We start from the raw sequence: 1,691 nt of genomic DNA, 5'->3' as shown, positions 1-1,691 counted from the left end.
CCATGTACCTGAGAGCAGGGAACAGTCTCTCCTGGCTGCTGACTGACACCAAGGGCTGCCTTCAGTGTTCAGTCTTCCAGGTTAAATGCCATCGCACCGGGTTAAAAATGTAACAATAAAGTCAACTCCAAACAATATTTCAAGCTTGAAGTGCAGAGTAATCAGACTCATGTGCTACAGCAATTAAAATTAGGAAGACTGTAAAATACAGCTGAAGAAAAGAGCTTGGTGTTGTCTACAGAACCACATCCAGTTTTCCTTGATGGGATAACTTTGACACAACATTACAGAATCATTGCAACACACGTTTTGAAGAGCTGCTTAACTCAGTAAACTCCAAAGTCCTATAGAAAGTGATCCAGATCCACCACACTTTTGAGTATTACACAGTTTACACAAGAGTGTTTAAAGATTAAAAATATTTTATTTACACTTTTCTTTATACACATTTTATACATTTTTTTTCAGTTTGAAACCCAAACAGAGCACATATGCAAGTCTAGTATACTGTATCCATAGCAAGGGAAAAATACTTTCTGCCAAAAAAGACAAGAAAAAATGCTTTAAAACAGTAAAAAGAGGCAATTCTTAAATTATTTAGGAAGTTTATAGCAGCCCTGGGTAATTATTAGACAATTAATCCAAATGTAGATATGAGGTCATATACATTTAATTTTAATTTTCTATAGGAAAAGTATTTCCAATTGCTAGACACAAACACAGCACAGTTTGAAAATAACTTTTCCTGTTAACTTATCAAATACATTCTTTGCAATACAAACAATCTGATATTGTACACTGGAATCATGGGATATTATAGTGGAATTGCAATCTCCAGCATATAATAATTTATTTTAAAAATATCTACAAAAATAACAATATATAGGGAAAATATTTAAAATAAAAACATAGCTCACTCTTCCCTTCACCTGTTCCAGAACTGACATAAAAGTTAAGTGGGTCCCACTGAGGTAATAAAAGCCCCCTAAGTAACCTTTCAGTCCTACAGAACACCTCATTTTCTAGACTTACAGTAAGGTTTTCTACCAGAGCCATAAATAAAAACTACTATCTGCAAATAGAAGTGATTTTCCCTTAGCTACCAACTTAATATTAATCCAAAGACATTTGAAATTGGTTTTTGAAAGCTATTTTTAAAAGACTATATAAACATTAATTGAAATTCAGGAAGTGAATAAAAATTTAGTAGAGGGACATACAGGAAAGCTGTTGTCAAAACAAATCAGTTTTCCTGCCACATACAACTACGTTTTACGAAGTTTACTCATACAAATGGAAATTTTCAAGTTACTCACCAACTTTCAAAAATAGAATACAGATGTAAAAGTAGTCATTAGTATTTATTTCAAGCAGCTTCAAGTTGTTTAACAAGCATGAACAATCTCAGAATGTGAGCTACAGGACACCAGCAAACTCTGTTTAAATAGATGACTCGTGCTTTCCAGTTATGTTCTTTCCTGCTCTCCTTCAGTGAGCTCAGCCATGAGTGACAGATGCTTGTTCAAGTAACTTCACCAGCTATATTTTTATAAACAGGAGAAGAGCAGTAGGGGTGTTTTCTTTGATGTCCCAAATCCTATAAACACTTAAGCACAGGCTTAGTAACACATGTGCTTCTATGTTTTAAGTACCTTACAGTTCTCTGTTTTCTTTATACTGGACTAATTCAC

This window comes from Manacus candei, unplaced genomic scaffold (assembly GCF_025592945.1).
Source record: "Manacus candei isolate 608988 ecotype Guabito, Panama unplaced genomic scaffold, ASM2559294v1 h1tg000041l, whole genome shotgun sequence".
In the NCBI taxonomy this organism is placed as follows: Eukaryota; Metazoa; Chordata; class Aves; order Passeriformes; family Pipridae; genus Manacus; species Manacus candei.
Note: the sequence above shows the minus strand (reverse complement) of the source record.